Here is a 9,606-nt window from a genome sequence, read left to right as displayed (position 1 = left end):
AAAGAATGTGTCTGGTACTTTGATTGGCATTGCATTAAATATGTAGATTAATTTGGATAGAATTGTCATTCTGATTATATTAATTCTTCTAATCCTGGAACATGTTTTCTTGTGTCATTTTCAATTTCTTTTTTTAACTTCTCATAGTTTTCCTCATGGAGGTTTTTAACTTCTTTGGCTAGATTTATTCCTAAGTATCTTATACTTTTTGTGGCTATGGTAAATGGAATAACATTTTTTAGTTATATCTCAGCCTGCCTGTTGTTCACATATAGAAATGCTATAGATTTCTGTATATTGATTTTGAATCTTGAGACTTTAATATATTCATGTATCACTTCCAGAAATTTTTTCATGGAAACCATTGGGTCTTCTATGTATATAATTATGTCATCTGCAAATAGAGTTTCACCTCTCTCTTATTTAAGAAGTCTTTGCCTACTCCAATGTCTCCCAGAGTTTCCCCAGTGTTTTCCACCAGTAGTTTTATAGTTTAAGGTTTTAGGTTTAGATCTTTGATCCACTTTGAGTCGATTCTGTTAATAGTGAGAGATAAGAATCCAGATTCATCTTTCTGTAGGTGGATACCCAGTTTTCCCAACACTACTGGTGAGAATGTAAATTAGTCCAGCCACTATGGAAAACAATAGAGATTCCTCAAAGTTCTAAAAATAGAACTACCATATGATCCAGCAATTCCATTCCTGGGTGTCTATCCAAAGGATAGGAGAACGCTCAGTTGGAAAAGTGCTTGCATATCTGTGTTTATCATGCATTATTTACAATTGCTAAGATATGGATCCAACCCAAATGTCCATGAACAGATGAATGGATTGAAAAAGTGTGGCACATATACTCTATGGAATACTACTCAGTCATTAAAAACAAGACCCTGGTATTTAATAGAAAGTGGACTAATATGGAGGATTCACTGCTGAGTAAAGTGAACCAGGCTATGAAGGAGAGCCATTGTATGTCTTCACTTAATATAAACTGACTTTCCACACAGTATTGCAGAAACTGAAAAATTGGAGGATATAAAAGCATGGAGAATGGTTGTGGATATTGGAGACAGTGTGGTAAGAGTATAAGAGATGGAGGATAGTGAGAGGAAAGAAACAGAGGAGAAAAATAGAGGGGGGGAAACATTTAGAGGACTCAGAAATGGAGGATTGTACATTGATAACGTGTATGATATCTTTAACTGGACTGCTGCAAAGTGTGTTCATAATGGGTAATTCATTTTACAAGTTGTAGTGATGTATAAAGATTGAATGTATAAAATAAGTTAGAATATTTTTTAAAAAGGAAAGAAATATTATCATGGCAAGGTCCAGTCAATCCTTTTATGATTTATCAGGAATGACATGTAAGCTGAACCATGATGCTTTGATTCTTAAACTAATCTCTTTATTCTTGTCTTATAAGAAAAACTACATTATATGTTAACATAAGCTCTTATTTAATGTTTCTGAAAAAGCGAACGAAGAGATGAGAACAGGAGGATTCATTAATGTTTACACCAGACCAGCAGGTGGCACAGTGTTTAAGGTGCTAGACTCCCATGTGGCCAACAACAGTTCAAGTCCTGGACACAGCAGCTTGAAACTCATGCTGGGCCCATGACTGTGAGTGCCCAAAATACCAAGAGAAGAAAGGAGAAGGGATTGCAGCTTGGCCATGCCTCCTGTGGGGTGATTTCTCACTTTCTGGGGACCAGCAGATGGCCTAATGATTACGTCACTGGGCTACCACACAGTCCACCACAGTTTGAGTCCTGATCCTGGTGGCTTAAAACTCATGCTGGGCACATGTATGTGGGTGCCCAAAATCCCAAGAGGAGGATGGAAGAGAAGGGATTTTAGTGTGGTCATTCCCCTAGGAAGTAATTTCTCTCTTTCTGTTTCTTTGTCTCTCTGGTAAGTGCATGTGTCCTTAAGCAAAAATCTCTCAAAAACAAACAAACAAACAAAAAAAGATATTTATACCATACCCATTTTTTTTTTCAGTCATTCTTCTCCTTTAACTCTAGACTCTGTGAAAGATTATACTGATTCCAAAGCAAGTAAGATGCTGTTTTGCCCTTAGTGGAAGACCTAACCATTTACAGTAATAGACTAATGCCTTTTTAAGAAAATAAAGGAGGGAACCAGCAGTTAGCGTAATGGCTATGTCGCTAGATTCCCATGTAGTCGACCGCGGTTCGCGTCCTGGACCCGGTGGCTTAAAACTCATGCTGGGCACGTGTGCGTGCGTGCCCAAGATCCCGAGAGGAGAATGGAGGAGAAGGGATTGTGGCGTGACCATCCCCCCTGGAGGGTGATTTCTCGCTTTCTGTCTCTATGTCTCTCTCTGTCTGTCTGGCCAGCGCACGCGCCCTACGGTGAAAATCTCTCCAAAAAAAAAAAAACAAAGAAAAGAAAGGAGAAATTTCTGAGAGCCCAGAAGATACATTATAAAGTTTTGTTTTAGAAATATGCCTGTTGGGAACCAGCAGTTAGCATAATGGCTATGTCGCTGGACTCCCACGTAGTCGACCGTGGTTCGCGTCCTGGACCTGATGGCTTAAAACCCATGCCGGACGTGTGTGCGTGCGTGCCCAAGATCCCGAGAGGAGAATGGAGGAGAAGGGATTGCGGCGTGGCCATCCCCTCTGGGGGGTGATTTCTCGCTTTCTGTCTCTCTGTCTCTCTCTGTCTGTCTGGCGAGCGCACGCGCCCTATAGTGAAAAACCTCTCAAAAAAAAGAAAAGAAAAAAGAAATATGCCTGTTTTCCTTTCTTTCACATTCATACCAAATTATGATAATCACAAAGAATAAATTAAACACATTCTAATGAAACTACAGATTCTGTTGATTAAATAGGCTAATCGTATAGAGTTTTAAGGTCATGTTCAGAATAAATATGCTTAAGTCACATTAACATCACTAGTGTAATGTAATTCAGGTTTGTTAAAAAAATGCAAATACTTGAGAGTTCCAATTCCATTACCAAGTTCATTAGTTGAATTTCTCTGCTGTAGAAGAAATGTCTTTAAATGTGCATCCAAGAAATAATAATTCTGCATGTGTTCAGGAGACAAGGCCCTTTCACGAGAGGTAAATAGCAGGCTTCATGCTGGTAAATGATTGTGTCTAATTTGTTATGATGCCTCACTATTAAATTAAGAAAATGATGCAATTATTGCTCATGTTTACAGTATATGGAGGAAAGCATCACAAGTCTTGCTTAAAACACCATCTTTTGTCATCAAGAAAACAAAGATGCCAAATTTGTGTTGAGAAACAAGCTGGCAGCTTCTTATGAAAAGGTTCACATTTATGATAGGAAATTTGAACCTACATGTATGGGATTTGAAACTGGGAGGGAGTCAAAGCTGAGGGGATTAGAATTATAATGAACATTTCCAAATTAAATTTAAATTTTGCTCTTGAAATATGGCTTTATGTGGCACAACTGATTTTGCAATTATATCTATATATGTATGTTATACGTATGTATATAAGCCATATGATATGCCTTACATTAGACTGGCTCCTGCTTCCCTGCTTTCACAAATATGAAGCAGTTTACTTTCATTTTTCTCTTGTTTTTTTAAAAAAATGTGTCACAGGGCATGTGAGCTTTCTGGAAAGAGATGGAGGCAGAAAAAAAACAAAGAAAGTCAGAAAGCACATCCCATGAGGCATGGTCACACCACAATCCCTTCTCCATCTCTCTCTCTTTTTGGAATTTGGACACACACACACACATCCAGGGTGTTTTCCAAACTGCCAGGTCCAGGACTTGAACTATGTATTTGGCAATGAGGCATCCAGCTGCCTTAACCATCACAATACGAGCCAGCTCCCTTTTGTCTTTTACTATCTGGCAATTTCTTTCTTTCTTTCTTTTTTCTTTCATTTGTTTTCTTTCTTTCTTTCTCCTGATTTCTTTCTCTTATAAGAAAGAGAAAGAAAGGCAGGCCCTCCTGAAAAGTCTCCATACCACCATATAGCCCCCAGTTCTCACTAGCCTGAGTCATGGACAATTGGGGGAGGTCCAGGGACTTGAATCCTCAACTTTTCCCATGTGGGTTAAATTGTGCCACTACTGAGCCACCACCTGGCTCTACATGACAATTAATTTATTATGCTTCATGTTCTAACTTAAACCTCATTTCCTGTGTCAAAAGTTTTCTCAATAACGCTATCAGAAATGTCCCAACTTCTGCACATTCATAGCACTTTTTACTTATTATTTTTTGTTCATTCATTCCTTACTGAATAGATTATTGAATATCTACTATGTGTCAGGCACTGGCAGTAGGGATATATAGCAATGAATAAAGTCTGTCTTTTCACTGCTTTTAGGGAGAGATCTTTGCTATAGTGAGCATGTTCTCATCAGAGAGACTGAGAGACAGAAAGTCAGAAATAGCCCCCAGGGGGGATAGCTATTCCACAATCTGTTCTCCTCCATTCTTCTTTTGGGATTTTGGGCATGCACACACCCAGACCAGGCATGAGTTTTAAGCTGCTGGGTCCAGAACTCAAACCGTGGTTGACTACTTGGAAGTCCAGTGACATACCGGTTTCACCATCTGCAGTTCCCAAAATCTATTTTTTCTAATGAAGCATATATTCTAATGGGACTATGGCTAAAAGAACAATGCAAACGTAGCTACAATAATATCATATGTATTTTTGTGGTCATTAATCTATTTCCTTTACATCATGAGACTTTTGAGTCTCTTTAATTGACGTTATCATTTTCTGATCAGCGTGTAGCAAAGTGTCAGATAAATAGTTATTGTTCACTAATCATTTGTTGAATTTAAATAATTAAAAGTCTGTAATTTATAGATTATCGTGTGTTTATATGATAAAATTATAAATACAAGATAGCAAGAGTACATTTTCACATAAATAAGACTGATACGAGTCCCAGATGGGTCATTCATTGTCTACAGGCCATGACAATGAATCTAGAAAGGCCTTCATTCACTCAGCACCTTCCCGCCAGACTTAGGACAATTCACATTAGTTTACCAATAAAGAAAAAATATTTTCATCAAAAGTATAATGAAAAGGCAAACTGTAGATAAAGCGCATTTGAACATAACCTTCAGATGTGACTGAGCAGTGGTACTTTCCTCCAGTAAGTACCATTTAGGAGAGAAAAGGATGACGAACAGAAAGACTTCACTACATCTTTAGAGTCGATCCTGCATTTTAGTTAAATAAATATTATATGGCACACCGCAATTATTTCAGTAAGCAAAGGGTAGTTAGGATACAAATTCGGATTTATTTTTTCTAATGTAACTGGTTAACACCGTTCCAAGTAGATTAAAATGAATACATGATCAGTGACATTGTGTAACTGCGATTTATCTTTTTTTTAATGTGGATAGAAATAATGAAGGCAATGACTAAGAAAGTGTAAAAGGAATAATCAATAGTGATGATTCAAATATTAAAGCAAGAGGACAGAATGATAAAGGTGCCTTTTAGACCCTCCCAGGATTATTAACAAGCAACAGAGTATCTTAAAAAAATTAACTTTGCTTGGGAACCAGCAGTTAGCGTAATGGCTATGTTGCTGGACTCCCACGTAGTTGACCGCGGTTCGCGTCCCGGACCCGGTGGCTTAAAACTCACGCCGGGCGCGTGTGTGTGCGTGCCCAAGATCCCGGGAGGAGAATGGAGGAGAAGGGATTGCGGCGTGACCATCCCCCCTGGGGGGTGATTTCTCGCTTTCTGTCTCTATGTCTCTCTCTGTCTGTCTGGCGAGCGCACGTGCCCTATAGTGAAAAAAAAACCTCTCAAAAAAAAAAAAAGTAAAAAATTAACTTTGCTTGTATTTTGCTTATATAAACATGACGGCAGATTTTACAGAAATTTAGAAATTAGATGAAAACTGATGATAGACTGAACCAAAGCTAAGCAGGAAGGAAACAACTAAACAATATCATACAAAGAGAATCAGAGGGCATCTTTGATACAATTAGAATTATTTCTACTCACCACCCTTTCCCTTCCTTTCTTTTTCTCCATCCTTTCCTTCCTCCATTTCCCACTTGCCAATAGCAGTTTTGTAAAAGAAGCTTGGTGAGATTTTTGTGTTCAATGTTAGTATTAATATTTTCTTAAGATTATTCAAGCCTGTAGTTAGCAAGTCAAATAGGTAGCTAAATTATTCATGCTTAATTTGTTGAGTAGCACGTTTTTGCTTTGCTTTGCTTTGCTTTATATTTACCATTTTTCACCCAGTGCATTTGTGCTCCCAGAATGAAATGGTTTATGAAATTGGAAGTTGGCTTATTACTGAACACTTCATATTGCTGATAATTTTAAGTTGGTAAATATTACTTTCACAGATAGTATCATATAAAAATAAACCTGGGAATATTTCTTAAAGCTTAAAATAAATAAATGCATATGCCCTCCTAATTTAGTGATTTAGTTTATAAAATAAAAGGTTGCATGCAGACAGATAAATACAGCCTTCAAGACCTCATTGTGAACCTTTTCATTGCTGGGATTGAAAGACTTTGTGAAAACATCTTAATTAAAATAACCAACCACTGGGGCCAGCAGGTGGCATAGTGGTTAAGGGTGTTGGACTCTCACATGGACAAGCATGGTTCGAGTCCTGGACCTGGTGGCTTGCTTTCTCACCACCCCCCTCACTCTCTCAGTCTGTCCTCTAATCAAATTAAAATGAAAGAAAGAAAGGAAGAAATAGAAAGAAAGAAAGAGAAAGAAAGAAAGAAAGAAGAGAGAAAAAGAAAGAAAGTTAAAACAAATGAAAAAAATTTTAAAAAACAACCATTGACTCAACTAACTGAAAAAATTGAGCTGTCCCCATCAAGCAGGGGTTAAACACAGTGCAGAGTGAGCAGATCACATACCGTCAAGCAGAGTTCACATCCTGGCCTGGACAGCTTACATACCTGGAGCTTGTCAGTGTACCCAGGATCCTGAGGAGATGGAGAATTGGAGGAGGTTGTGATGAGACCAGGTCCCACTGGAGGGAGGAGTGTTCTCTTTCTTTTCCTCTTCTCTCTCATTTCTTCTTTCTCCTGTGCTCTCTGGTATATAAATAAAAATGTTGGGACCAGCAGATGGCATAATGGTTATGTCACTGGACTCCCATGTAGTTGACCATGGTTTGAGTCCCGGACCTAGTGGCTTAAAACTCATGCCAGGTACACGTGTGTACATGCCCATGATTCCGAGAAAAGAATAGAGGAGAAGGTACAGTGGTGTGGCCATCCTCTTGGGGTGGGGGTGGGGGATGGTGGTGGTAAATTCTCACTTTCTGTCTCTCTGATGAGTGCATGCACCCTATAGCAAATATCTCTCTTAAAAAAAAAAAATAGAAGGTAGAGCTGCCATGAGCCTCTGAATGTACAAATACCAACTCTGCTCCTGGGGACAGCTAGACTACCCTACCACGAGGAGCAGGTGGCCCAGCTGTGCAACCTGGTGCACCGTGGTGACTTTCCTCATTTGTTAGTGTATGGGCCTTCAGATGCTGGAAAAAAGAGAAGCATTATGTATATTCTATGTAAACTTCATGGGATTGGCATGGATTAATTAAGAATTGAACATCAATTCGTCACAACTCCTCATCAAAAATAATGAAATCCGTACTATTGCACATAATTACCACTTTGAAGTTAATCTCAGTGATGCTAGAAATAGTGACTGAGTGGTTAATTTAGGAGATTTTGGAAACAGCGGCACAATCACAGCCACTTGAAACAAATTCTCAAAGAGATTTTAAATTGATATTGACAGAAGTTGACAAACACACCAAGGATGTTCAACATGCCTTATATAGAACCATTGAAAAGTTCATGTAAGCCTGCAGGTTGATCTGCTCCTGCAATTCTACATCTGAAGTGATACCACCTATTCATAGTGTCTGGCAGTTTCTATGTCTGCTCCCAGCATTCAAGGTATTTGTCATGTGTTACCTACTGTGTGCAGGAAAGGTCTGAATCTCCCTTCACAGGCTTGCTCACAGACTTGCAGAGAGGTCCCACAGAAATTGCAGAAAACCCCTATTTATGTGTGACACCGGCAGAGTGCATCAATATCCTCTTACCATAGATCAAGAAATTCCTCAGACACATTGGGAGGTGTAGCTGAGGGAGACTGCAATCAATGCCATTGTCAGCAAACTCCACAAAGGCTCCCTGAAGTTCATGGAGGATGCTATGAGCGTCTAACTCACTGCATTCCTCTTGAGATGGTAACGAAGGGCCTTCTCTCAGAACTTTTACATTACTCTGATGGACAACTGAAAGGGGAAGTGATTCAGATGGAAGCTTATTAGGACCATATTCTACAGCTGGGTAGCAAAGCCATCTATCAATTGGAAGCATTTGTGGCCAAATTTATGGTGTTTTATAAGAAGTTCAGGGAGGATGGATTGGAAGGCAAGGTGTCCTAATTTCTATCAGTAATTCTTCCAAGTATTCATCAGTATCAGTATTTATATGCAGTTTGGAAGTGCTGTGGGCAAAATAAATTTTACTTAATCATGTCAGAAAAAATTTTTATAAAGTTATTCTAACAATAACATTAGCTAGTGAGTTAGGGTATTCTAGGAGAGCCCAGCCTAAGACACATACATTTGTGATTAATAAACAGTGTGTTTTTTCTTTGTTTGTTTGTTTGGCGGGGAGGGAGAGCCTGAAAAGGAGGGAGAATTTCTATTGCTTCCATGTTCACCTAAAAAAGCAAAGAACAACTGCTACAGGGCAGCCTAATTCCTTACTTAGTATCCTTGAACTGGTATTGAATCCAGAAAAAAGGGTTAGCACAGAAATGATGCAATCTAGAAATACAGTATGAGGCTGCTCCAGGGTAGTGGGGGTATACTCTTTTTAATAAGTAGAGTACACTGTAGATGATAAAAAGTGTAGTATAGGGAACCAGCAGTTGGCGTAATGGCTATGTTGCTGGACTCCCACGTAGTCGACCGCGGTTCGTGTCCCAGACCCTGTGGCTTAAAACTCATGCCGGGCGCGTGTGCGTGCGTGCCCAAGATCCCAAGAGGAGAATGGAGGAGAAGGGATTGCGGTGTGACCATCCCCTCTGGGGGGTGATTTCTCGCTTTCTGTCTCTATGTCTCTCTCTGTCTGTCTGGCGAGCGCACGCGCCCTACAGTGAAAATCTCTCCAAAAAAAAAAAAGTGTAGTATAGTAAATATATAAACTAGAAACCTGGTCATTGATTATCATTATTGCCTTAGTTCTGTACATAATTGTATACTATACTTTATATGACTGACAATGCACTAGGTAGGCTTGTTTATACCAGCACTAACACAAACTTGACTCAGTTACGTCACTAAGCAAAAGGTGTTTCTCAGTTCCATTATAATGTTATGGAACCCCATCATGTGTGTGTGTGTGTGTGTGTGTATAGTGTTATAATACATAATTATATTATATAATATATGACAATTAATATATCAATATAATATATTGATATATTATTACATATTATATATGTTATAATATATATTATATATGTTATAATATATAACATATAAAATTTTTTTAGAGAGTTTTTTTGGTGTTGTTAGAGTGGAGAGACAGAGAGAGA

General features: G+C 38.7%; 1 pseudogene; it reads left to right on the top strand.

Moving 5' to 3' along the window:
* The window catches only part of LOC102469654 (replication factor C subunit 3 pseudogene), a 29,361-nt pseudogene extending 20,915 nt beyond the window's left edge, over window positions 1–8,446 (top strand).
* Window positions 8,447–9,606: the final 1,160 nt, after the last annotated feature.

This window comes from Tupaia chinensis, unplaced genomic scaffold (genome assembly GCF_000334495.1).
Source record: "Tupaia chinensis unplaced genomic scaffold, TupChi_1.0 Scaffold000118_1, whole genome shotgun sequence".
Taxonomy (NCBI): Eukaryota; Metazoa; Chordata; class Mammalia; order Scandentia; family Tupaiidae; genus Tupaia; species Tupaia belangeri.
Note: the sequence above shows the minus strand (reverse complement) of the source record. Positions and strands in the feature narration are given on the sequence as shown.